Source organism: Miniopterus natalensis, chromosome 3, assembly GCF_054644295.1.
Source record: "Miniopterus natalensis isolate mMinNat1 chromosome 3, mMinNat1.hap1, whole genome shotgun sequence".
Taxonomy (NCBI): Eukaryota; Metazoa; Chordata; class Mammalia; order Chiroptera; family Miniopteridae; genus Miniopterus; species Miniopterus natalensis.
In genome coordinates this window covers 70,033,213-70,061,177 of record NC_142083.1, presented here as the reverse complement: position 1 = coordinate 70,061,177, position 27,965 = coordinate 70,033,213, and positions in this window count along the sequence as shown.

Below are 27,965 nucleotides of genomic sequence, written 5' to 3'. Positions count from 1 at the left end.
TAGACAGGCTGCGTTTCCTCCGCACCACAGATACGTCTCGGGCTCGCAGCAGTACATCTGTCTTCTGGCGGGAGTTGCACTTGGGCAGTGGGAAGGGGAAATCATCGGGGCTGAGCAGGCTGGGAGGTCACCTGTGACTGTCACAGGTAGGCTGCGCTAGGATATGAATTATTCTAACCGGCTGAGTAAAAAGGGAAGCAGCTCTCCTCCCTGTTTCACTCCAAGACTCACAGCTGGTCGATTGAACCTTTTCTCTGAAGAAGCCACAGCTCACTCCTTTGTTAGGGGAGAGTTTCATTTTCTCAGTCCTCTGTGGCTTCTTCAATGTTGCTGTACCAACACACACACACACACACACACACACACACACACACACACACACACACACACACCCCCACCCACCCCCACACCCCCCAACCAGGGGAACAGTGCTTCCCTTGGATAAAGAGATTAGCCACACAGGCTGTGTGTGGCGGTCAGCGTTGTAGGGAACAAAGCACAGTGTATTTCCAAATAAAATTTCACAGGGTTGCAATGTTGTTTTAATTACTAAAACCTGAGGAGGAAACATAGTGCGAGTCTCTTCCTGCACTGCCATAAAACCGAGGCGTGGGAGGGAGGGCCAAATGGCGGGCTGGGACCCAGCTGAGCATTTTGTTGGAGTGTATTTGTGTCACTGCCTTTTCAGATTCAATGAGACACTTATGTTTCTTGTGACATCCCGTGGCCTTGGCTGCCTCAGTTTGTGTGTGTACGAACATGAAAAGATATCAAGTTCTAAAAATGGAAGTTTCTGTTCTGAATTTCATATGGTTCACAGACAAGATGAAACAGACCAAAAAAAAAGAAAAAAAGAAAAAGTGAGGGGATCAGATGTGAGCATTCCAGAGCCCGCTTTCCTGTCCTGGGGTTCCCACTCTCCAACTCCCCTTTATTCTCAGTCCCTCCTGCACTTCCTTTGCCAGCTAACAGGCTCCATTTCTGATAACAGATGCTTGACAAAGAAAGAGAAATAAGACATTAAAAAGGAGAGGGCTGCTGCCACAACGGGGATTTCTCTGATAGTCCATTGCCAATAGCTTTTTACAGGCTCACTACCAACTGAAGGGAAAGAACAGGCCGGGGCGGGGAGCCTTTGTCTTCAAACTCCCAGTGAAATATAGGGTTAATATTAGCAATTATTATTAAAATTAGCCAAATGTTATTAAATGATCTTTGTACAGAAGAATAAGTATAGTTTTCCCTTTGGCAGACAATGACATCTGCAGCTCTACATTTTCACAAAATGACTATACTTAACAAAAACATTACTTCATTTTCATGGTATTTCTTTTGTGCCTAGGAGCAACCCTGTAATGTTCACTTCAATTACAACATTACTATTTTAAACTGAAACCCATTTTATCTGCATGCCAGCTTTTTATTTGTTTTACCAACTATATCTATTTCCATTACTGCAAGGCTGATGGTTTGTCTCAAGAGGAAATCAAATCCATTAATTCAGAAATTTCAAGCCCGACTAGCTCTGCCATAAGCAGCATTTCTTATGCTAATAGCAAATGTGCTGAGACTGAGAGGAACTGACATGGCCCTGTTTTTTATCATAACTTAAGCATTTATGTAAGAAGGCAAATCTAATAGTACTAGGAAACTGTAAGTGTTATTATATATAATTCACTTTCCTGAGATCTGGACAGGGCTCTGGTTTGTGTAGCCGTGGTTTGAATCAGGCTGCCACGAGTCTTTCACTCACCTGACTTTTTCTATTTAGCCAACATATTGCTTCACAACAGATACATCTAGCATGAAACTAGATTTATGGGTTTTGTGTTGTTGGTTTTTTTAAAAATTATTCTCAATTTTTTTTTTTTTCCTTCTTGAATGAGAGACTTTTTTCAATGCAGGAAAAAGAAATCATTTAGTGTCCAGGTGATGTGTGAAACTTATCCCTGTAATAGCACTGGCCTGAGACAAACCTGGCCTCACTCTGCTGCTTTTTTAATGCACACTGTTTGAGTCCTATCACATGGTTTGTGTTCAATTAGCTTGACTCGATAAAATCTGACTCTGACCCAGAAAAAGAAAGAGAGAAAGAGAGATTGCTCCTGACTCCTGCATTAGCTTTGCAGAGCTCTGTGACCTGTTTATGTCAATGGTAAAGTGTAAGAGATTCCTATCACAGAACCACATCATCTTCTGGGATCTGAAAAAATACAGAAAGCTCTTGAGGACCCTGGCCCGCCTTTGTCACCACAAAGCCCTTCAGTGCGGTAAATCAGCCCTCATTGGGAGCTCTTGTACACCAGCCGTCACCGATAAGCTTTGGAGAGTAGACAAGGCTTTTAGGAATTGCTGAACCATGAAGTTGACCTGCTTAGGGTTTTGTTGTAGGCTATTAAATCCAGGATGGCCGTTTTAAGATGATTCTGCTTTCTTCTTCCCTTAAGCAACTCTATCCCCAGCTCATTATTTGTCTGATTTAAAAATAAATAAATGAGAATGGGACAACCTGCTATTTGAGTACTACCTTCAAACATCAATTTAATGAGAGGGACTTATGCTGACATAGTTTAGGGGCTCAAGCAACTTGACACTAATTTTACAGCTAAGAAAAGATTTACTAACTGTACATACTGCTCTGCTTTTTTTGGCATGGGTACCATGATTCTTTTCTCCTAAAACACACTGAAAATCTTTAGTAAACATGCATTATTTGGCTAACACATCGTAAATGGATCTCAGTTGTGTAGCACAAGCAGTCCTCACTATTATGTAAACAATTATTCACCGAAAAGTTTGCTTTAAATTGTAAATGAACATATTTCAGCTGCAATGTCGCTTTCAGACCTGGCCAGTAATATAAATCCGGTCATTTGTTTTTTGCACTCTGCCTATTACTAACCAGTTAGAAATGTGCTGATTATTTGCACAAGCCTTTCACACTGTGAGCGAAGTTAAATTGCTGTTTTATTTTTCCTGTGTTTGATGAGTGTTAACAAGAGCGCCATTTGAGGAAACCCAAACCAAACAGTGCTCTTTAATTGGGGTTGGGGGTGTTTGGGAAAAGCCACCCGGTGAGTAATTCCACTGTTTAATGTCTGAGAGTTCACCCACCCCACCATAGGACTTATAGCAAGATTAATTAAAGGGGGTTGACAAAAACCCAGTGCCTTTTTTCAAGCAACACAAATAGCTTGAAATATGGTGCATCCAGTTATGGGGGAGCAGATTACTTGGTGGGGTTTCTAATGCTCAACTCTCTCTTTTAAATGCCTGCCTTGGGCAAACAGCTCTGTTTGGATTAAGCACTTTTACATTCTATAACCCTCCACAATACACAATCCAGAGAGAAAGTGATGGAGTGCTCTCAGTGGGCATGTGGCTTGTCTTTGCAGGGTGTGCCCAGGGGCTGAGGAAAGTTCCAGCTGACCCAGAGAGCTTTGTCTTCTTTTCCCCCCATCCCTAAACAGTCAATTATTCAATTTTAACGTTTCCTCGCCCCTTGCAATTTAAGGAAGTTTCAATGATGTGCTGATCTGCAAAGCTTTGGAGACAGAAATAATATGACCTTAGATGCTCTCCTTGGCGTGAACCAGAACAAGTGTTGTAGCTTTATCTAACTCTATTGATAGAACTACAAAAGTGTACCTGCCTTGCCATAAAGAATGCTGACCTTAGATCAAGCCTAGGATAATGGAAAATGCCCCAGGTTCTAGCGCTGGATTTGTCCCTAACTAGCTCAGTGACTTCGGACACTCCTTTAACCTCTGTGAGCCTTATTTGTGACACAACAGAGTGAGAGGGCATGGTCATTATTGTCCTTCCCAAACTAAAATTCCTGTGTTGCTTAATCCTAGCTGCTTTTTTTGTATCCATAAACAAATATAGGAGGGAGACTTGATAGTCAAATATACAGCATTTAGTAGATAAAAGTATGTTGCTTTTTGTTTCTATATTGAACATTAAAAAGGAAGTCTGTAGTTTCCTTGTTATTGTAAATTCTGCAGAGTTGATGTTGAATAGCTGCAGTTCCTTCAGGGACTTTTCTTCATGGCCATAAATGCCTGTGACTGAGCAAAGCACATGAGTCTTATGTCTTAGATCTAAAATAGTTTGTCATTGTATTATAACCAGTTTCTTTTTTTTTTTTTTTTTTTAAATATATCTTTATTGATTTCAGGGAGAGGAAAGGAGAGGGAGAGAGAGAGATAGAAACATCAATGATGAGAGAGTCATTGATCGGCTGCAGCCCGCAACCCGGGCATGTGCCCTGACCGGGAATTGAACCCCGGTCGCCGGGATCCCAGGTCGATGCTCAACCGCTGAGCCACGCCCGGCTGGGCATAACCAGTTTCTTTAAAATACTTTCTCCTATAGTGATCAGGGATCAAGCCATGTTTTTCTTCCTGACAAGCTATTTATTCAGATATTCTATTTTACATGTTAAATTTAATTTAGGTGAAAGAATGAAAGTAATGCACACGTTATTATATACCTGTGAAAATAAAGATAGAAGGCTTCTCCCAGCTGAAACTTCCTCTTCTCTAGCTATTGATTCAGGTTATCACTCATGACAAATTGGGATCATCAGCCTTGAGTGCAATAAGCCCATTTAAGAACTATTATTATCAGCTTTATTATAATGGCAAGTAGGGGATTGAGTCGATTCTTTTGCTGTGCTGAACACAGCTTTCTAAATAAGAAACAGACGTGTTCCTGTGGCATTTCTCTTTCTCTTACCCACTCGATATGTTCTACCTGCAGTTCCTCAGAGCAAACGGAAACATTTTGAATTACATATATTTTAGTTAGAAAAAGACTGAAGTTTAAATCTATATAGATATAGTAGCTTTTAGCTAGTCCTGCATCCTAATAGTTGGTTCATTTAAAAATTTATGTTAGACCAAACTGAAGTATTAGCAATGTCTCCTTTGATCAATTTTCCCATCTGCCACACATTCAGTGCTTCCTAGAAAAATATGCATTTGATTGCTCATTGTTTTAGTGTTTTCTTTGCCCCCTCTAGCCCTGTCCAGATAGACAACTGTGCTTTCCTGATTTCACTGTTCGACACTCCATCTTATAACAAGGTGTCCAGAAATAGTCCATCTGAAAAAAAGTTCAGGCCCAATGTATTCAGTGTGAAGTCATTTCAGAGCTGCAAAGTATGCATAGCAGCTCACTGTGGCCTTCTTAACATACTGAGGAGGGAAAGGTGTTTCTGGTCTGTATTACTATAGTCTTAGCTATTTAGACAAGGACAGACTTGGTCTAACTTTTTTTATCAAATAAATTTTCATGTTTATTGCAATAAATGATCACCAAATACCTGACAGAGTTCAAGTAAGTTTTTCCACCATTATGCTGAATAAGTTTAAAAAATTCAAAATTTTTACATACAGTCTAGCTATGCTTAAAATGAGACTTTCCTGCTATTGTCAATTAACCAACACAATCTAGTTGGAAATTATCCTGTACCATTTTTATGAGCAGACGAAATTTCCTTGCCCTGACTTCAGGATGTTCAGCTATTTCAAAAGTCTTTAAGATAAAAGTCACACAGCCTTGATTGATATATTTCCCTTTAATCACTTAAACTCTAAACTCTTTGAAGGTAGGGAATTTACCTTTCACATCGTTCTGACCTGAGATTTAGCACAATGACTTACATTTAGTAAGCATCCAATAAATGTTTGTTGACCTAAGTAATTATAGCATCCTGAATATTTATTCTTCCATTTAAAGTGGTAGAGATAAATTATATAATCATCCATGTATACAACTTGAATGTATAGGAAAATGCTAATTCCTGCTTACACAATATTCTTTTTGTAAATTTACTTAAGTCTAGACAGAGATTAAGGAGCTAAAAATGTCAGTTATATTCCAAAAATATTTTCCTAAAATATGATTAAAGTAATATACCAATTTGAGTTAAATTAGTAGGCCAGGGGAAGGAGAGAAGGTCATAAGGCACAAACAAAGGCATGAACCTCCGCATTTAAGAAAGTTCTAGTCTTAGAAATGTCTATCTATTGTTATGTACATAGAATATGGTTTTCTATGGAAACCTCTGCAAGAGCCTGTAGCTGCCCCCTTTTCTGCTTTAGACCTGTTGGTGCAAGGGCTTATAATTTGACAGTGATTCATTTAAATATTTTACTGGCAGAAAGAGAATAATTTAATATCCATTGTCATACATTATTTTACTGTTCTTATTATTTCAATATATTATGTTTTATAAAAAAATAATAAAGCTTTTTTTGGGGGAAAAACCTGAATGTGTCATTCTTTCAAATGAAGTGAGACACCAACACCAGACAAAAGGAATCAGGAAAGGCTCCCTGCAGCTCAATGTTGTAACTATGCTGAGTCTCGAAAGATAACTGAATTTAGCCTGCAGAAAGGAAGCAAGATGCATTTCAGGCAAAGGTAAGAGCATATGTTGTTCTACAGCTTTGAGGTTAAATTGTATCACATTAGAAATGCCTTCGCTGACTGCAGTACAAACGCTACTTATGTTATATAGAAATTTAGTTAATAATTTAGAAAAATTCTCTACCTCCTTCAAAACAGTATGTACTTTTCTTTAAAAATGGAAATTTGAGATTTCTAATAAAACAGCAATTAAATAGCTTTATTTGACCTCATTAATTTAACTCCTGAAAATATTTAACCTTGTTTATTTGTTCATCTAGTCAATAAGATGTTATTGAATCTACATAAGCCTCATCCCAGCACTATGATAGCTATTGAGGATACAGGGGTGAAAGTAAGCAAATGTCATGATGCCTACAGACCTTTAAGGCCTTCTCCTTAATCATCATGAACAGTGAGTGGGTCTAAAAGAAAATCTTTAAGAAGTGGATACTCATGTACTTTATGTAGTTGCATAACAAATGACCACAAAACTTAGTGTCTTAAAAAAACAATAATCATTTGTTATCTCAGTTTCATTGGGTCAGGAACTTGGGAGCTGCTTTACTGGGCTGTTCTGGCTCAGGGTCTTTCTCGAAGTTGCAGTCAGGTGTCAGCTGGACTGCAGTCTTCCGAAGGTTTGACCAAGCTAGAGGATCTGCTTGTAGTAAGTTCTCTCAGGCACATGACTCTTGTTGGGAGTCCTCAGCTCCTCATCACTGGGTTTCTCCACAAAACTGCTGGAGTGACCTCTTGGTATGACAGAGCAAAATTTCTCCCAGAGCAAATGATCCAACAAGCTAAACTGGAAACTGTGACTCCTTTGATAACGTAGCCTCAGAATACACACATGATGCCACCCATAGTATCTTACTAACAAGCCTTGATTCAGTATGGGAGGGACAATATTAGGGCATGAACACCAGGAGGAAAAAACCTTTGGGTCACCGGAGGGGGGTGCTCCTTGGAGGCTGGGTACTGCCAGTTCCTACTGAGCCTTTGTTTAAAGAATCTCCACATCCCTGAATCTAGTTTGTGACAACATAGTCACCAGTTCACAAAGCTCTTTTAGCTCACCAGTAGATTAAAGTTAACAGCTCTTTTACTTAGAAGAAAGAACCTGATAAATTTAAGGAGCATATTTTCAGGGAGTATTGGGGTTTTTGTGTCCGTGTTTGTTTTCAATTAAATAATTATCCATAGTACTTTGAAACCATCTTTCCCAGTCAGAGCTATGCCTGGAGTTAGCTTTTGCTCCGTTCTCTTTGAAACATAAAGACTCCAGTAAAGCACTAGACTTAAGTGAACCATGGTGTGTTCTGCCCAAGTAGTAAGAATTCTAACTTGCCCAGGAAGGATTTCAGCTTCTTCGTCTGTTTTATACATTGAAATTCTGAGTAAGATTTCAATTTTTCAAAATTTCTGTTGCAAAAAACATCAAAGTACTGATCCAATACAAAATCTTACCAAATGCAAGGATTCTTTACCCAGTGTTCCTTTATGATGGTCAATAGGTATTGAGATGACTTTTTATGGCAGGAGACTCACATCCTCATGGAATAAATTTACCGAGTAAATTCATACTCAGTAGAAAGCCAAAGTCAGCTCACTGAAACTTCAACTCGGTAGGTTTTAACGTTGCCTTCTGAGCAATGTAAAACAAGCTGGCCCCTATTACTGGATAACACCCTTCACGTAGATAGCTGTCATTTCTCACCCTTATAAACAAGTAATAAATTAACTATCACTTGACATTCTAACTGTAAGTCATTATTATTTAAATCTCCTGAGGCCACATTCTATTTACCTCTTTTCAAGCCTTCGTCATTTCTTTAAAGATACTGTTTAATTCAAAATTTATCGCCTTCTTCCTTAGTGCAAATTAGGGAACTTTTACTAAATGCAAAAACAAATACTTGTTAGGTTTCTCAGAGATTGTGAATTGAATTTAATGGCCCCTCTAGAAATCTGAAGCTTAACTGAAGCAAATTCCTGTTCTGCCTTCACATCTATTTCCCCACAGAAGGACTTAGAACTCAGGTTGCAAATCCTAACTGCTACTGCTGTCTATCTGGCTGACAGATATTCCTTAGCTTTACTTGGAGTCTGAGATGAGATTACTACTCTCAAGAGTCCTATTTTCCCTTTTGCCTAAGGCCTTCCTGGTTTTAATTAGGTGTAAGGAGAGGTGCAAAATTAACTCTTTCAAGAACAGCATTTACCTTCCTCTCATTAAATGCACTCCAGCAATAATGATGTAATCACATCCTTTATTGTTGAGGTGGCCATATTTTAAAGAAATCCCCAGTGTGTGAGAGTTCATAGATCTCTTTCTCAGCCAGAGAGCTACCAGGGAAGGACTTAAGTTTTGTTGACAATTTGCTCAGTATGTTATTCTTGGGGCAGAACTCCTTTTGAAAGATTGCCTTGGTGGTGGTAGCTGGTTGGTTGTCTTTTCTCTGACCTTCCTAAATAGTAAAAATGCCTATCTTGTGATAGCAATATTTCCATCTGACTCCGTGCTGCTTTGTACTGACATCATGTGGAAATATTTTTCTCTTTCTCTGTGTTCCTCAACAAATGAGATGGTGAATTCAGGCTTTCTGGAGAGTGTCATCAATGCCAATGGCTTGTTCTATCGTTGCACACAATGGCAGCAATCGATCCTTTTTTTTTTAAGCGCATTGTTGGATAAAGGTCTTCAAATTCATGTTGATAAAGTAGCCTCTTTATTTATATAATGCAAATAGTGTTTTGGAACTACTAAAACCAATGGTTTGTGCAGGGTCAAGAGCAAGGCAAACATGCCTCTATTCGTTTCCTACTAGCTTTCTTCTAGAATACCCAAGATGAGGCAAAGCTAAAGAAACTGTACTCTCCAAGTAAAAAAAGAGATGGCTTTGCCAAAGAGCCAAATGGAATCAACTCTCACCTCAGGTGTGAATGTTCTGGGTTTAAGAAGTAATTTAAAAGTCTTGTAAAAACAGGCTGTTCATTAAATATAGAGAGCCATGCTATTTTGGTAAGTGGAACTTAGGCTGTAATAATTTTGACAAGGAATTTAAAACTCTGGAGATTAGTCATGATAGGGAGATGAAAACTAAATTCTGATTCTCACTGCTGCTTTTATTGCATCTTTCTAATTTAAAAGTCATTAATGAAGAGGTATATTTCATCATAATTAGAGTTCCTTGCGTTAGCATAAACTATTCATTTCCAGGAAAATTAGAAAAATTTCTCTGGATTTCTTTTGCCTGCAACTAACTTTGAATAATTTGGGGGCTATTTTCTAGTGCTTTCATTAGCGGATTTTAATTTTTATTTCTCAGTAGCAATTACTCAGTCTGAGATTAAGTATCTTTTAATAAGAAATTTTAATGTATTATATTAAAATTTTTATTGCTAAAATATTTGCACTTATTTTTACTATCTTCTGTTATATTTTTCTCCTATTCTGTTTTCTGCTTCATATTATTTTACTTGTTTAGTTTTTCTTTCCCAGATAATTGTTTGGTTGGTCACATTTTATTTCATTCTTATTATTTTCAAATAGGTAATTCTAACTTTATTAATATTTTACTAGTAATTACCATACATTAGTCACAAAAAAGATGTTGGATAAATTTTCCTAACATCAAAATCAATTTGTTCACTGTACTAGTCAGATTTGCTTTGATGACAAATAACCTTCAAACCTCAGTGGTTTACCACAAAAAGCTCATTTCTGTCTTATGTTTCATGTCATCTGTGACGGTTGCAAGTGGATTGACTGTGGCTCTTCTACATGTCTTCTTCCTTCTAGAATCTGGGCTGAAGGAGCAATCCCTTTTAGGACAGGCCAGTCTTTTGGCAAACAGAAAAAAAAAAAAAATAGAAAAGCAAAATTCCTGATTGGATATGGTGTATTTCATGTCTGCTCCCCTCCCATTGGCCAAAGCATATCACATCAAGGGAGTGAAACGCATGCTCCTCCAGCCATATGGCTCTTCAAGTTACATGGCAACAGCTTATTACAGTAATTCCAGCCTGTTTCTCTGATAAGGCGAGATCAACATGTACTGATCTCATCTAGGTAGTAGGCATACTGTAAGGAACAAAACTGTCTTTGAATCAATGAAACTTATATCCAGGTTGTGATTTTCTTACCCCACCATTTTGCCGGTTTTGTACTGAAATTATATGGAATTTGTACTAAGTTTTCCCGAAATCTGACTGCTCCTTTTGCAAAGCAGCATTCTATAAATTTGGTATCCTGTCAAATCTCTCTAGGGATATGAACACCCATTTTAAAGTTTTCTTCTATTTCTGGTGTCAACTTTATATACTCAGGGGAAAGTGTATCCTTTTACACAGCTGTATCCTATGTTGGCTTTTCTCATGTTCCTGGTGATTGATGAATATTGTAGACTAAAGAGGTCTTTCTGCACTCAAGTAAATCACTGTTTCTCAGCAAGGAATGTGGATTCTGTTTGTAAGTCATCTGGCTGCAGCAGATTATCAGTAGCAAATATCTTAGGAAGGGCCCTGGTGTGTGGGAGCAGTGAACATATTCTTCGGTTGGTTTTGGTTTAAGTACTTGGGAATTTGTCTTCTGCATACAGACTATTTTTATATATTGTGAAAGTTATTTAGATGCCCTATTTGTTTCTCTCTCTAACCTTAAAGCCCACTCTGTAAAATTCCCGTGAAAAAATTGCCGTATAATTTAAAGAACTTATCTCCCCATTTGATCTGGAGAACAAAGACCAGAGCCAGTACTTTAAGAGGAGGGTCTGGCTGAGCGATTCATAGTCCTTTAAATAATATCCAAAGCCCACTCCTGCTGCCTCTGAGCTGAAGCTTACTCCAGATACAAGCCGAAAGAAAGGTGAGGCATACAAGGCTAGCGAGGCTTTTGACTGAGGCACAAAACTTAAACAACTCAATAATCAGGATAAATCATATTTTAGCAAAGTATTTTAAAAGCAAAGTAATCAAAACAATGTCAAAACCTATTATGGACAAAATGCCAAAACACTAAATAAAGACAGGATCACTAACAGTGCCTTGCCAAACCACAATTGGAGCATGAGGCAAAAGGAAAAATCAGTAATACCGATTTTTAAGCATGGAATTTTTGCATTAATTTTAATTTTTAAAAATAATGTTTATCTTAATTAGCAAGATTTTGGCATCCCCTCCAATTTTGCATTCAAGGCAGGAGCCTCACTCTCTTTATTTACCTCAACCTAGTCATGACTCTGACCCAGGGCCCTTCTGAGAAAGCCTACCATTTCAGCAGTTTTATATTTGTATAATGTGAGCAGTTCTTTGACTTTGCTGGATAAAGTAAAAAATATTCTCATCTATCAGCTTTAGAGATTTTTTAACTTTTCTAATATTATTTTCCACTGAGCAAATAAGAAGATTTTCAAAGCATTGCATTTTTAAAAAATCTTTAAATTTAGGTTAAAATATAGTCAAAAGCATCCCAGGAATGTAGTGTTTTGATAGAGACCAAGACCAGCCACTGCTGACCTATTTAGCTCTAGCAAAACCTTCCCCTTTGTTTCATTGGAAATTCAAATCAGGACAATAAATAACTAATTTGTGCCTCAACCACTGAGGTGTTCAAATAAAAATACAATTTGATTTGTTAATTGCTTGATATGAGCTATAGAGTAAGATAGAATCTCATCTCATTCTTACAACACAAGAAAAAGTAGGAATTAAAATTTTCCTTGTTATATAAATAAGGATGCTCAGGCTAGACAAATTAAATTACTTGATCAAGATCACACATTCATTCTTTGCTGAGCTGGGGTTGTTCCCGGGCCTCTCTGATCCCAAGCCCAAACTCCCAACCACCATATGGGAGCTTTCGCGTGGAATGGCTCCCGCTCGCCTCTGTTGGTAATCAGGCCCCTACGCCAGCGAGCACAGGCCGGTGAGCAGGAGGCCCGGTTGTCTCTTTCTTCAATCATTTCATTAAAACCTGCTCATTGTGAGTGTGTAACTTCTCTTTGTGCTTCAGGCTCCTCATGTATAAGGAGAAACAGTGCCTAAGGCTCTCCCCACTCTGCATTCGGTGGTGCTGTGACTATTCTCAACAAGCCGTTTGCTCTAAGTAGGGCATCACTGGAGACCATGGTGACTCACAGAGCAAACCAAGAAAATAAGGTTCAGACAGGCAAGCTCTAAGGCAACGGAGGTACCGCTCTTAATTTCGTGCATCTGTTTACCCTCATGATCTGCCTTTCGTACTGAATTACTTCGGGCGTCTTTCACACGTCGCCCTTGCCTTTCTCTCATCTTATGGTAGAGACAGTTCCAGTTGGCCTCGTTTCCTCTGCCCGGCTTTCCCGGCCTTCAAAGCCACGCCACCTGCAGATGAGCAGAGCGCCTGATGCCCACCTCAGGAGGGCCCGCGCATCTCCCCAGGGGGCCGTGCCATCGCCTCTCACTCCGTGAGATCTCAGGGCAGCCTGTTAAGTTACCCTGTCAGCCAAAAAATGTTTGCTGAGCTCTACTTTCTGGAGTTTGTTTTTATTACCATTACATGTTGTCAAGGAACTTTAAATTAAAAGAATGAGCTCCCTTTTCACAACCATCAGACTAAAATTTTGAAAGTACTGAAGGGGATGTCAGGCAACAGAGACTGTCACAAATTGCTTGGTGGAGGGAAGGGAAAACTTGTGCAACCACTGCAGAAAGCAATTTATCAAAATAACAGAAATTTGATGATACCCATGCCCAAGAACCCTACAATTTCACTGTCATACATGTGCACCCAGATACATTCTAAAAATGTCCACGGCAGCATCGCTAGTAATATGGAAAATCTGTGAATAGCTTCAGTGTTCATCAGCAGAGAAGCAGATACATGAAGTGTGATGGATGCAAGCGGTGAAATACTATTCATCAGTCAAAATGAATGAACCAGAGCTACGTGTAACAACATGATAAATCTGAAAGCGTAATGATGAGAGCAATAAAAACAAGTTGCAGAATGCTTCATACTGTATGAAGCCATTTAAATAGTTAAAAAACACGTGAGACAACAGAATATTTTGTTTCCAGACATATAATTTGAAACTTTCAAAAGGGACTTGGAGGATAACAAACAGGATTAAGTAACCTGCTGCTTCTGGGAAAGAAATGATTGGGTCCATGGGGCAGAGTTTCAATTATGTTTGTTGTCCCTAATTCTTAAGTGGGGGATGTATACATAGCAATTTGTTATATTATTTTTATAGTCTTTTGCATGACTTCAATATTTTTTAATAATAAAAGTAAACATACTTTTATTTTCTAAATATAAAAGTATTATGCGATTCAATATGTGGTTTCAAGTTATACACATTTTCCTCCCTAGACACTGATGTGCCTCCAGTAAGACGAGAGTCATTGCTCTGACCAATCTACACTTACATTAATTTAATCAGCTAACATAATTTTAAGTGTCAACAATGAGCTTAACCAAGTGCTACTTTATGGCGTTGACCACCATTTCCCTCCTCCGTGTAGGGGAGCCCATCTTTCTGGGAAACCGTAGTGTCCAGGGCAGTAACCTAAGTATCCAATTGCTAGATTGTCCAACCTCAGCAAATTTACCCAGGGCCCAGGGCTGCTGCTGAGAGGAGCAACACTGCCGAATTCAAAATCAAAAGAAAAGCTTTGGTCAGCAGCCCCCAGAACTCTCAAGTCCACAGACTGGAAACAACCCTTGGATATATCACGCAGATTCTTTCCCTCCTTGACATCATCCTTTGTGTCCAAACTGCTTTGTAAGCTGTCGTCCTAAGGGAAACTAGAGAAGTAATGTGTGGCCTGGCCTCCAGTGACTCTACTTCATTTGCCTGTGAGTTTCCTCAGTAAAAGGTCATTAAAACAAGGTCTGGTTTCCACTGCCAAGGTAATAAGGGTCATTTTATAGATGGTGTGGCCTCCACTGTGACCTTGGACTCCATTTCCTCAGAGTACTACAATATCCTTGGCTCCCTCACTCTTGTGCTTGAGTAATGCCCATCATCCCACATTTTCTGCAAGTATTTGCAGCTCAAGAATGCAGGTTTTTTTCCTCTTGAACTTATTGACTTAACTCCACTAGTCAGCCCCTCCTAGCCAACCTCAATAAGTTTCCCCACCCACCCCACCTTAGCTACACATTTCATTACCACATCCTACACTTCTGCCTTTGAATGAACTGCCTCTTTATTAGTTTAGCTCATTTTACCTCTTGTACTCAAGTTCTATCTTGCCCAAGCTCTTCTTGGGCAAGAGCTCTGATCCATTAACGACACCACTTCTCTTTCACTGCTGACAACCCTATTGTTTTCTCTCTCTTCCCTGGATGAGATTCCAGGGGCCACGACTGAATCCTTCTTTTGCAAATAGCTTCCATTCCCTGGTCTTTCTCCCTCCAGTGTACTGACTTAGCAAATACTGGCTTTCCTTAGATCCATATATCTGTTTTCTCTATGGCTGAACCCAAGCAACTAAATATTGATGCAGAAAAATCATACAATTTGTTGACTGACATCACTTTAAATACAACATAAAAATTTCAAATAGAATTTAACACTAACCCTGCTTTTATTATATTTTCCTACTGTAGTCTATTTGAAAATAATTTCTTCACCATCACTTCTTCACCACCACTTCTTCACCATCACTTCTCTTGTATGTTCTTGGTCACTTGAGATAATAGAAAAAAATACATATTGTTCTCTGCCTCTGGTTTCTGGCAGAGAGCTCCTAAATTCCTTGCAATTTCCTAAGTGATAAGAGCACTACAAGCATCTTTTATTTTAATATTTGGTCTTTGATGCCAGTTTTTGGCACAAAGTTCCTACATCCCTTGGAATTTCCTGAGGATAGCAGTGTCTTTTGTTCTAATGAGGTGACTCTTGGTGGGCTTCTAGATGGGGACTGGTCACCAGAAAGACCAAGCCATAATTAGAAGCTTAGAAATTTTCAACTCCCCCATTTTCCAGAGAGGGGAGAGGATGTAGAAATGAGTTAATGATTAAGTATGCCTATGTGATAAAGCCTCCATAAAAATCCCAAAAGTATGGGGTTTGGAGAACTTCCAGGTTGGTGAATACCCGGAGGTACTGGGAGAGGCTTCATGCCCTATGTATCTCTTCCATCTGGATATTTCCTTCTCATATCCTTTCATAATAGACTAGTAAACAGTAAGTGAACTGTTTTCCTTAGTTCTGTGAGCCACTCTAACAAATGAATTGAACCTGAAGAGGGGTCATGGGAACTGATTTATATAACCAATCACTCAGAAGGACAGGTGACAACCTGGATTTGCGATTGGCTTCTGAATTGGGATGGGGGCAGTCTTAGAGGACTGAGCCCTTAGCTTGTGGGATCTGATGCCATCTCCAGGTAAATGGTGTTCGAATTGAGTTAAATTGTAGGACATCCAGGTACTATACCAGAGAATTGAATGCTGTGGGAGAACTCCATACACATCTGGTTTCAGAAGTGTCGTGAGTATGGAAGTAGTGTGAGAGTAATGGAGAAACACAAGAGGACTGAGATTTGTTCTTCGAAATTGTATAGACCAATCCTGGTACAATTAGTATGTTCTATACAAGATGTGAATGCCAAGGGGTGGGATCTCTGGGAGTCATCTTGGAGGGAGGCTACCACGTGCAATTGCTATTGTACAGCCGACATTGTAAATCTCTCTCTGCCTCCTGGAGCTTTGCCATCAGCATACAAATTTGCTTCTATCAAAAAAGAAAACTCTCATGGCCTCACATTCTTCTCCATGTGCCACCTAATCTATTTGCCAAACCTCACCACCAGACATCGAAGGACTTGTTGATAACCACTGTCACCATACAATGGCACTTCTCATTCATTCTCTAATTCTCCCCTCTATTTTCTGGCCACACCAGTCGTCTGAAATAATGATTGTCAAAATCAGCAATGTATACATAAAGAAAATAAATCAGCAATGATTTTATGTTGCCAATTCTAATAGACCCTAATCAGCATTCATCTTACCATAGATGCTAGTAGCATTTTAAAATATCATTTCTCTTCTGATTTGAATGCAGAAGTAAATTTAGGTTTCGTGAGACTTGAAACTTATGCAATTTTGACCACCCTGTTTAAGAAAAAGAATAAAAATTATAATTTTAATATTAGCTATGGAAGTAAATATTTATTTAGAATGAAAAATCAATCACAAAAAATGCAAACATTAAAAACTCAAAAATGCCACCAACACCAAATATAAAAAATAACAAGACTCCTTTATAATTTTTTCTTACAGGTTTGGCTGCGTATTTTTTATTACCTCTTCATATAATATTGATTTTGATATATTATTTTCTGTAATGAGAATAGAAAGATAATTTACCTTCTCTTAAAGGAATGGTTGACCAAAAAATCTTTTTTATTATTTTTAATTTAGAAAAGTTATTTTCAGTGACAGCACTGGTGATTAAGCTATTACTTGTTCAATTTCAATAGCCCTGTCCATTTTTTCTTCTTTGCTATGATTCTTCACTAGGTATAATAATATAAGCATTTCTTATTATTACAGTCTCTCCTCCACCCAGATATGCCCTTGGATTAAAAGACCCCATTCTTAAAGCAGAGAAAATACAGATGTTTCTACTTGCCCATTACTCCATGCACCAATGATATTAGCCTTTCAGAGTATACGCCACGTTAGCGATCTGAGTGTGCGTTGAATCAAAGCTGAAATTTGTAGCGCCTCTAATGTGTAATGAAGTTGCATATTTTCACCATGCATTCACTCAAGCATATGGGTTTTATAATTGAGCTCAAGAGATTGTGTTTTGGATTCCCTTCTGCTCTAATAAAAATGTACACATACCAGTGCTTCTGCCCCTATTTGGAGACACAATTGGATACAGTTTGGTCATCTGTTATAGAGTGTAGATATGCTTTCATTACTCTGTTGAAAGAATAAAGGCATGATAACTTAATTATGCAAAATAACCTCACTAAATAGCAATTTATATTATATCCACATATGGTCATTTTGAAAGAATCGCATGATGATGATGTGAACGATCACTATGCAGAACAAATATCATTGGAACAAATATGCCTAATATTTTTTAGGAGACATGGAATTTAAAAGTATAGGCTTAGTTTTAGTGTTAGCGTTCTTAATCAAGCTTTCAAATAAATGTTCACATTTATATGAATGCTTGCTTAATTTGTGGACTTTAGAAATGCTCAAATTATATCCAGAAGCATTTCCAGATTTTTCTCAAAATATTACTTTTAAAGTATTTGTTTTTTATTGTGATTAAATGTAGTTAAATTACATCCAACAAAAAAGTAGAAGTAATCAGAAAATTCATTAAATCTTTTTAGACAGCCTTTAAATGTTTGAATTAAAGTTAGACCTTTGGCTAATTTTATACTTAATAGTTGTCATCTGTGTGCAGTTGTGACTTCAAAGGCTGTGATACTGTAAGTTAAATTTAAGTGGTTTTAACATTTTCTATGCATATGTTCTCACATGTGACTGAAACTTTAATTGGTACAGCCATTATTGTAGTCTTCTAATCAATGAAAGTTGCTTTTAAGATATGATAATTCATTAGAAAATAAATAGACTATATATTTGTCAAGATGAAAACATAATAATCACTAAAGTTTATCGAGCATTTACTTCTCGAAAGTGTTCATTTATATGTGTGTTAACATTATATCTTCACAACCACCTTATTGGGAAGTACTATTCTTTTCCAAATTTCACAAAAGAAGAAACTGAAGCACAACAGACTAGTAAAGGGTAAACTGAGATTCCAACCCATGAAGTCTGACTCTTAATGATCAACTTAACATCATCTTCAAGAAGTCAGCATGGACTCGAAACAATCTTTTAGACAACTCACTGAATTTCAAGAAAATGTGGTGTGTTTTTAAGAGTGTAAAATTTGTTTTGTCTTACATGACATTGAAGTTTATTTTGAAAATTATAAGAAATATCCAAAATGTACTCTGTTTTTATAACACTCCTTCATAAACGCAAACTTATCACATTGGTTCTTTAGCCTTGTCACCATTCCTTCATAGTGCTTCCAGTGTCAGAAGCCTTTTCCTCTTTTGTTCTCCACGTTCAACACCAGTTCCCTGCTCCACACCAACCAGGTAATGACAGTAGATGTCCTTTAATTGCTCAGCCAAATATTTTGTGTAAACAATTATATTTATTAAAATAACCAAATTGATTTTCTGTCTATAAGAAAAGACATTTTGAAATCTGTATGCTTCTTGGTCAAAGGTTATGTCAATAAGATATTCAGTAAAGTGGAGATTTGGAAATCATCCAATTAATTTGATCAATAGAGAGACAAACTCAATATATTCAATCTAAAGGTTTTCTCCTCATCTGAATTACTGTCTGCAGACTGCATTGATACAATTAGCTGGCTGATCACCGCATCTCGCTGCTGGCTGTGTCCCACGGCGCTCTCAGTCTTGTAGACAGTTTGGTAGACGCTGCCTCCTTCCTCAGGTTGTGGCCCTCTCTTACGGTCAGTGAGCAGTTGAAAGGAAAGCAATTACAAGAAACCTCAGGATAATGTGTATTTGAACTGAGTTATAACTAATTACTCTAATGATTATAAGAATTTACCAAAAAATATGAATGTTCCAGATACTTTAATTTTGATATACAATTTTGACTTCAACATTCCCACCAAGCACAGAGATCTGCCTGGGGATATCTGACAACATCTATTTTACCTGTTTTGACACTGTACTTGTTCAGGTCTTAAGCAGGAATTCTAAGAACTGAATGTCCAGTTAATTTTAAAATACTGTCCGGACTTTACAGCTATAGCAGTAATGAGAATTGCTCCATTTCACTCTCAAGGGTTTTGTAACACTGATAACATTCAAGAAATCTCCCTTGCCTTGTTTCTTCTGTTTCATGATAATAATTAAATCATTCGAGGTCATGTTTTGTGCTTTGAGCAAATAGTACAAATTATGTGTAACAAAGAGTCTACTGTTATTTTACTAATAGCTACCTTTTCCTAGAGAAAAAATTTTTTCATTTAAAGTAGAAAAATGTCAACTAGCTGGTTTAAACTACAAGCTTTTATTATATTCAGTGTCAGAGAAAAGATTTGGGCATTGATACATCACTTTGGACTCTAGGAGGTAATTTTTTTTTAAATTAGTCAAAAGGAGATTTATCACCTATTTGAAATGTCAGTTTATGAAAAATACTAAATGGCATGAAATTACTATATGCAGAAGAGTCTAAAAATAAGAAGAAAAAGTGAGGCGAGTGCTATTTTGGTAACTGTTGAAAGAGCTGATCCGTTCCCAGAGAATGAGAGTGCCTAGCAAATACAAGAAAATCCACTATGAACTTTCTAAACCTATCAATGTGCTGACTAGCTTTGGATGCCTTCCTAGTTAATTCTTAATGTTTTTCACAAGTCATCGAAAACTGCTAATACATTTGTTGAGCCCGTGATTGGACATATATCTATATATGTTAACATATCTTAATATTAAATATTATTATTACATGTATCAATGTTCACATCTTAACATATCTTAATACATATATAGATCTTAACATATATACACATATACTACATATAATGTTAAATTACAGAGAGAATACATAAATACAGATTAGTGACATTATGCTTTAATACTGTTATTATTTAGAACTACTGAAATTTGTAAAGTACACATGATTTTTTTGTTTTAATATTTTGGCCCAATTTTTGGCCTGTTTTCTATTTCCCTATTTCTGCTTTGTGGCAGAATTATGTCCAAAATAACATGTGAATCTTTCCTTTCCAGAAGAGAAAAGGGTTCCTAGGATTTTAAAATTATTCATTATATTAAAAATAACGAGCTAGAAGCGTTACATTTTTCAAAACACTACCCAAAATACTGAACCAAGGGAAATGAAAAATAGTATTAGATGTATAATTCAATGTAAACATACCAAATTTACTAACGTTTATTGAAATAGGCACTGTAGGTATATAGATCAGAGACCAAACAGAAAAGAAAAAACTGCATTAGGTATTATAAACAGAAGACCTTTAATAGAGAAAATTCATTACGTAGGTGTTGAAAGTTTGAAAGAGCAAAGAGGGAAAGCTGATATGAAGAGATCAGCAATGTAGAAGCAGTCAGCACCTTTCCGACTGGGAGAGCTATGTGGGAGAAGTGATGATGCCAGAGAGTAGAAGACTGAAATAGAAGCCTTGTGGGATTGGTGCTTGCAACTCTGAGAGCGCCACCTATAGCTCCTACTCAGATCACTGCAGGAAGTGCCCCACAGCTCAGATATGGACCTGTGGGATGATGCCTCACCAGGATGCTCAGTAGGGCAGAGACAGCATGTGAGGGCAAAGCAGGTGTTTGAAAGGTGGGGAGTGGGGTGATTGGGAGGAAGCACAGCTGATATTTCAATCACTGAGAGGCACGACATAGCTGGGGCTCAAACCACTGAAAGCACGGACCAGGCAGTGCTGGAAGCACTAAGAGAAATTGGAAGCTGGTGCCTTCACTGTCTTCTGCTCCTGGAGGGATACACAGCCAAGTGAAAAATGGATATGAGCCCATTGTCTCCTCCTCCTGCCTTCAAATAAGCCTCCAGTTCCAATTCCTCCTTACTCCCAGCCACCAGGGACCACTGATCTCCTTTCTATTTGCCTATTCTAGATATTTCATACTTTTAGTATGTCTTCTTTAATTTAGCATAATGTTTGGAAGATTTGTCCATATTGTACCGTGTATTGATACTTCACTAGATTTTATGAATGAATAATATTCAATATATATTCCAACATATTCCAGTAATATTCCATATTATGTTTTGTTTACCCATATATTAGTTGATGAGCATTTGGGTTATGCCCACCTTTTGGCTTTTATGAATAATGTTCATTTACAAGTGTTGGGGTGAAATTATGTTTTCAAATCTCTTGGTTATATATCTAAGTGTAGAATTGCTTCATCTCACAGTAGCACTAGGTTTACCTTTTTGAAGAACTGTCAAAATGTATTCCAAAGCACCTGCACTATTTTACATTCCCAACAGCAATGTATGAGAGTTTCAATTTCTTTACATCTTTACCAACACTTTTTATTGCCCGTCTTTTTTTTAATAGCCATCCTACTGGGTATGAAGGGTTGTCTTACTATGGTTTTGATTTGTATTTATCTAATGACTAATGATTTGAACATCTTTTCATGGGCTTATTGGTCATTTGCATATCTTTTTTGGATAAATGACATTCAAAACTTTTGTCCATTTTTAAATGCATTGTCTTTTTTATTGATGAATTGGAAAAGCTTTTTTTATATATTCTGGGTACTAGACCCTAATCAGATACATGATTTGAAAATATTTTTCCCATTCTGTGGGTTTTTTAGTTTCTTAATGATGTTCTTTGAAAACACAGAAAATTTAATTCTAAAGAAGTCCAGTGTATCTATTTTCTCTTTGGTGGCTTGTACTTTGGTGTCACATCTAAGAAACTACTACCAAATCTACAGTCACACAATTTTCTTCTAAGAGTTTTATAGTTTTACTTTTACACAGACATCTTTGATTCATTTTGAGGAAATTTTTGGTATATGGTGTGAGGTAAGGATTCAGATTTATTCTTTTGCATGTGGATATTCAGTTCTCTGGTACCATTTGTTGAAAAGCCTATTCTCTCTCTCCATTAAAAGTCTTAGTACCTTTTACAAAATCATTTGACAATAGATGTGTGTGGGGGTTCTTTTTACTTGAACTCTCAATTCTATTACATTAATCTATAAATCTATCCCTATGCCAGTACTACCCTGTCTTTTGACTCTTTACTTTTTACAATTTTATACTGAAATATATAGAGATAAAATGACATGATGTCTGGGATTTACTTCAAAATAATCCAGGAGATGAAGGTGGGAGGAATGGGTAGGTGTACCAGGTAAATAATATTGGCCATATGTTGTTAATTGTTGGATCTGTGATATATGCACAGAGGCCTTTTGCACACTCTAATTTTTATATTTTTAATAACAAAAAATGAACAAAGTGTCCACCACCACAATAGTACAGCTTTCAAAGAAGTAAGAGAGTAACTTGGGTTTACTTTTCCAATGTGGAAATTCTTTCCCAGCATTATTTCAGGAAATGTATTTATTTTTCTTACCCCTGAATCCTGAGAAAATTGGTCAAAAAATCAAGAAAACAGAGGAAAAGCATTACAATTCTCCTGTAAGATTTAGAGCTTAACAGTCAATACAGAAACATTACTGGTTAGAAAAAAATGCAGATACCAAATTGAAAGCAAGAACAGGATATGCTGACACTGAAGCGAAAGGTTAAGGTTGACATTTCCAGGAACCAGGACAGGAGCACATTGGGGAGAAGTAATTCTGATTGAATCCATCTTACTTCTAGTTGTTGTCACATTATAAATGGATCCCTGACCCTGATGTTGCTAACAGTGAATCAGTTTTGCAAATATATAAATATTAATAAGATTATTTACATAGCATACTTTATATAAATCCTATAAGTGATGTTCTAAGAAATAAGTTTTGAAATGAAGATACATCCTTAAATTAGTAATTTTGACATGCCATTCTGTATTTTACTGTCAACCTTGCTAGGAAATTTGAATGTTATGTTATTTGAATACTACCCAATAATATTCCCTGGCATTTCCCAGGAATTGAATATGTACTGTGGTACAGTTCTTTCAAAATATCTGAACTGAAGAATTTCAAATAGAATGTGTTATTGGGAATATTCCAACAAAAATTCAGAAATTGATCTAAAATCTGTATTAACAAAAGCAATATTGACTTCAATGATAAAATCCAAGTCAGGACAAGCAAACAAAATATTTTCATCATTAAAAGAGAAAAATATTTATGAAGCAACTGGTCATTCCAGTTCTTATCTTAAAGAAGCTTGTGGATATATTCTTAACAATTTTCTCTATTCTACATTATTGAAAAAAAAATGGAATTTTTCTGGTCTGGAATATTTATTTATTTTTAAATCAAGATTACATAATAGAAAGTGTTGACCTACTGTGCTCAAGAGAGATAGTGGCCTAAACATAAGAAGCTTTTATAAATGACAAGTGATTGCTCAGACTGAGTCAACAGAACCTTTCCTCAGAGAGATTCAGGAACTCAGTGGGCAAGGAGACTTGGTAAAAGCTTGGGCTTCCTGTATTTTATGGAATGGAAGCTCAACATATTATTTGGCCATTAGAGGAAAGGCTGGCTCCTTAAGGATGGAACAATCAGGCACATTTGAAATTTGCAAAGAACTTAAGTTCTAAAAGTAAGAATGAAGTGAACCCTAGATGTTGGGCCTGCAAGAGAGAAGAAGCAACTCAGTCGCTATTGTATAAGGCGTATCCTGGACAGCTATTCTTTTTATTATTATTTATCTTCCCTGTTGAAAGTATTACAGGTGTCCCCTTTTTTTCTGAACAGTTATTTTTGACCACCATGGAAAATCTGCTAGAAGAAGATGGAAGCAGTTTTACATGGACATAAGAAAGGACTATTTGAGTATCAGCATGATAAACTGCTTGTTACTTGTAGAATCTCCAGCTCTAGAGATGTTTAAGAAAAGATTGCAAATCACATATTCTGAGTAGTGAGATCCATTTGTCTGAAGTAAGGATGCTGGGTTCTTTGTGTTCTTTCAAAGTTATTATTCTGTGTGTCTTTGTAAGAGTCAGAATTTGAGGTTCTATTTACTTTAGGTGACAGGCTTTTATTATCTTAAGATCTTTCCCTGTGCTGTAATCACATAAGAAATGATCAGTATAAACATAAATTGTCTTGAAATTTAAATCACAAGAAGTACGGAATGTGAGAGTTTCTCTTTTGTGGGGAGATGTGGAACAGGCAGGTGCATGTGCATGTGTGTGCCTGTGTGTGCCTGTGTGTGTGTGTGTGTGTGTGTATGTGTGTGTGTGTGTGTGTGTGTGACATTGCAGGATGCAGGGAAAAGGTGATGTTCTATATTTATGTCACCAACCCATGATTAGATCAGTTCTTGCTTGCAAACATGAAGTGATACTTTGGAAACATGAAAGATTTAATGAACTCTCCAAGAGAGCAGTTCTTTCCCTGTTAGTCAAGATGATGAAGCTCAGCGACCACTTCATAGCTATAGCTGACATTCTGCAAACTGAAAACAAGCATGGACAAGCTATTTTATTTTCAAATGATTTCAAATTCAAAAGAGAATAGCGTATTTCAAAGATGCTTCCTTGAAATAGAAGAGAATGTCCACTCATATTTCACCTGAAAAGTTTTGACAGTTGAAGTGAATTGACTTTGGCAATTTTTTTGTTTATCTTTTAATACTTGCTGCTCTTTCACAGAGAAACTTAAAGATCAATTAAGTATATTATACTATGTTGAAATTGTATAGCATTTAACTAAAAAACTAAAAGCTTTTCAAGAATGGAAAAGAAGTATAATAGTCCATTAGAAGTGGATTATTTGTACCATTAGGGAGAATGATTATGTTCTTTTGAATGAGAAAACACACTGAGGAAACAGAATGTGATGGTAAAGGAACATTTGGCTAATGGTTGTGCAGCATACATTCAAGAACAAACAAAGATATGTGCGTGTGACTCATACACAAAAGGATTTGAAACACAAGTCCCATATACCATTAAAACCAGTTATTCCTGCAAAACCCGTAAGAAGACTTTGCATCAATTCGCATTATCATGTTGATACACACCTTTAAAAGAGATCCACTTTGAAATATAATGTGCCATTTCCTGTAGTGTTAAAGAGTGGAATTGCTGCCACTGAAGGATTTGTACACCCGCCAGATGCTGCACAATTCTTCAGTCCAAATACAAGTATCTCAGTCACAACCCGTATGTACTCCCTCTTCTGTATTATGAACATCTCTGTCCCCAGCCAGCCGGGAGACTGGAACATACCCTGCCAACCACGTGGAGACGTGAGAAATCGCGCGGGGTTCCAGGCTGCCGAGGGTGTGGGCGCACCAAACGCATCCTTTCACTCACATACGCCTGAACAATACTCACTTTTTTCTATTTTCCCCTTAATTATTAAATTAAGCAACAGTCAAAGTACTCAAGAACTAGTCTTATATAAGGAATAATAGGAATGTATAAAGGAAAAACTCCATATGGGTGCAAACATACCCTAAAAATGAGATGACAGGTCTTTTTCTGCTAGATTGGAAAATGATCATATCATTTACACTAAAATTCTCAGTGAGAACTTACTAGGAGCTGAGAAAACTATTTTCCTTTTGATGTTCTCAAGAAGAAAATAACTAAATCAGCATATTACCTCAATCTTGTTTGGTATTGCCTTAAAAGCCCCAAAAGAAGGAATCACACACAAACGCATGCACACATACCCAATAAAATCAGCTGAGCTGAGCTGATGCAGCACAGGTCTGCACTGTCAACTAAAACATTTTGTGACGTTTATTTGTCTCCTGGATCGACGTTACCAAGAGACCATTTTTTCCAGACTGCTTAAATTTTTGCTTAGCAGGTTTCCAATTTTTAATCACATGTTCTAGTATTTTCACATCTAAACTCTAAGCCTCTAGAAACCCTTGGCCAGCACCTAATAGGTGACTTCTAATCTGCTGTGATTTGGGAAATTATATGATAGATTTTGCTATAATTGTGTCTAATATCAGATAAAAGAGAATAGGTCTGGAGTGGGGGCTCAGAGGGCTCGGTGACAGTTCTTTGTACGGCCCTGCGTGACCACTTAAACTCTGAATTTCAGTTTTCTCTTCCGTAAAATCTGAGGTCGGACTCCCTGGTCTCTCTAAGTTCCCTGATAACTCTGGGAATTGATCTGGTTCTCAGAGGCAATTTTGTCGTTATTTTTCATTTCTGTTTATTTTCTTAGTTTGCTGAATAACTGACTTCCTTTTGAAGTATTACTATATCTGTTCTCTCAATTAGTTAGGGGCAAGTTCTTCCCTAAGAATTCAAGTATGAATGAAGCTTAGCATATAGATAGTATAAGCCACCCATTTGTGGCATTTTAAAAGATCCCGTAGGTGTCCAGGCAAAGATTTACAATAACATATTTGTATCTCCCCAGCAAGTCGCATTAAATCATCAATGAACATTTGATGCTTGGATGATGAAGTGGACAGGGAGCGGAGTGGGTCGGGTAGGGTCGTGTATCAATCAGAGAATGGAATTTACATTTTAACAGCTTTTTCATCCTTCATTTGTTTTTATTTTGCTTGTTTGGTTTAAAAACAAGAGTATGCATTGTCCCTTCCACATTTAAATGTAAAGTTTTCCAATCTATATGGACAGAGAATAATTCTTTTGATAGAAGTTATTCTGTCTTAAATTGTTATTTGACTATTTTTGAACCTCCCATAATTAATAATCTAACTGAGATATAGTGATTCTCTTCTGTGTATCTCCTATCAATCTATATATACATACACACATAACAGAATATATATATGAATGAAGTTATACACATATACACAGAACACTTATTAGTAAAAGGATTATTTTTGTTAAGTAGCTGTGTGCAGTGAACCTGATTTCTTTCTTTTTACAACTTTCCCTTCTATTAAAAACTGTTAAGCTCAGAGCCTAGATCAGCTAGCAGCAGACTCAGTAATAGTAAATGAAGAGCCCTGAGCTTACATCAGACTAATTAGTCCAAGGGATAAAAAAAAAAAAAAAAGGATTGGGGAGGGCTTGGGAGGACTTTTCAGGTTGCTGTGAAAGGCAGTTTGCTTAATTAAGCCAACCACTAATTGTTAAATATTTTTCAGGCATTAACAGAGCTACTCTGAGTGTAATTAAATTTTGATTTTATTGGTATTTGCAGGGATTAAAGTCACAATCTGCTGAGGCACTGGGGTTAGTTAATATTCACTTCACTGCCACAGCTGTCCTCCATTATAATACAAAGGACAGGAAAAGAGACAGCAGAATGGGGGTGAAGTAATGAGAAAGCTATTCATTCATCTTAACCAGCTCATCACTCCACAGCCTTGTACAAATGGGTCTGAGCTGGATGACACACAACCAGGAATTAAATCCGATTTAATTTGATACAATAAAGGGATGTCTAAGCCCTATCCATTTTTTATTTTTATATGTGAGACTACAGAATGGATTTTTTAAAAAGATAATCATATGATTATCATATGTTTCCATCTTAGTGGTATTTCTGGACTTATTAGCTCTACAGGAGTCCACCAGGATTGTAAACCAATTCCTGCTAAGCCATTATTTGTCCCAACTGAGCGTGAATGGACCCTGTAGAAGGTGGTGGTGACTTCAAATCCCTCGTAAAATCTAAATTGGCAGGATCAATGTTTCAAGTTCTTTTTTTGGAATGAGACTGCACTCCCCTTAAAAAAATGCCCTAAGGAGTTATGTGCACTTGAAATGGATAAAGCTTAGCATCCCGTGACTGACAAGGACACACCCCTACTACTGACTCATAACATTTCTGGGGTTCTATGAGTTGTTTTTGTTCTTTTAATTCAGTAATTTTAATCA